Below are 1,481 nucleotides of genomic sequence, written 5' to 3'. Positions count from 1 at the left end.
CGAAGTTTAAAAGTGTTTAGTTAACTAGAAATTGTGTTGAAAACTGCCGTTCAGAAGGAAAAGATCCTAAAATATTTAATATTTCGATTGCCACATATCTTCCAATCGTACATGTCATTCAAGGTAAGTAACTCCTAAGATGTATTGCAGAGTAGTTCCCCTTGTACAATGTATTTTTTTTTTTTTTACACATGTTTTAGTTATTTCACTGTGGCCGTACTGGAGCACCGCTTTTAGTCGAGCAAATCGACCCTTAGGACTTGTTCTTTGTAAGCCGAGTACTTATTCTATCGGTGCCTTTTGCCTAACCGCTAAGTTACGGGGACGTAAAACACACCAGCATCGGTCGTCAAGCGATATCGGGGGGACAAACACATTCACATACACATATATACGACGGGCTTCTTTCAGTTTCCGTCTACCAAATCCACTCACAAGGCTTTGGTCGGCCCGAGGCTATAGTAGAAGACACTTGCCCAAGGTGCCACGCAGTGGGAATGAACCCGGAACCATGTGGTTGGTAAGCAAGCTACTTCCCACACAGCCTCTCCTGCACCTAGGAGTATAGTTGGGAAGGGATTATCCATTACGAATTGCTTGAACGGAACCAAACGGTCAATGTGGAACTCCATGTTCAGCAGATGGAACGACTCAACATGGCTATTCAAGAGAAGAGACCTAATCGGCAGCATGGAGTTCTTCGGCTGCACGACATCGCCTGGCCTCATATCGCCAATATGACCAAGGAAGCCATTCAAAAGCATGACTGGGAAGTGCTGCCATACCTGCCGTACTCTCCTAATTTGGCACCAATGGATTTCCACCTCTTTCGATCTCTTTCAAATGATATGCATGGAGTTTCGTTCAGTACTGATGCAGAATTGAGAGCTTGGTTGAAGTGGTGAAACACGGCCTTTCGAACATTAGGCCTCACCACGGAAATGACTAGCAACCGAGACTTTTGGAAATATGCTGTGCTCGAGAAGACCTGGCAAGCCAAATGAGACCATAACCTGTGGCCTATGCCAGGAGTGTAACCAGCCCACTTATACGTACCTTTTCCTTCTTTGGTCTCTAAACTCTGCTTGCGAAGACCTGTTGAGGCAAGTGAAATCAAAATCAAAATCAATTCGATGACTGGCATCCGTGCTAGTGGGATGCAAAGAGCACCATACAAGTGTGATCGTTGAAAGAGTGGTTCTTCGAGTATGATCATTACCAGCATCGCCTTACTGGCACTTATGCCTGTGCTAGTAGGGAGCCAAGAACACCATCCAAGCGTGATCGTGGCACATGTAAAAAGATTCAAGTGTGGTCGTTGCCAGTGCTGCCTGATTGGCTCCCGTTCTGGTGGCACGTAAAAAGCACCCACTACACTCTCGGAGTGGTTGGCGTTAGGAAGGGCATCCAGCTGTAGAAACTCTGCCAGATCAAGACTGGAGCCTGGTGCAGCCATCTGGCTCGCCAGACCTCAGCCAAAA

The sequence above is a fragment of the Octopus sinensis genome, linkage group LG30 (genome assembly GCF_006345805.1).
Source record: "Octopus sinensis linkage group LG30, ASM634580v1, whole genome shotgun sequence".
Lineage (NCBI taxonomy): Eukaryota > Metazoa > Mollusca > Cephalopoda > Octopoda > Octopodidae > Octopus > Octopus sinensis.
The sequence above is the reverse complement of the archived record's forward strand: the minus strand, read 5'-3'. Positions refer to the sequence as shown.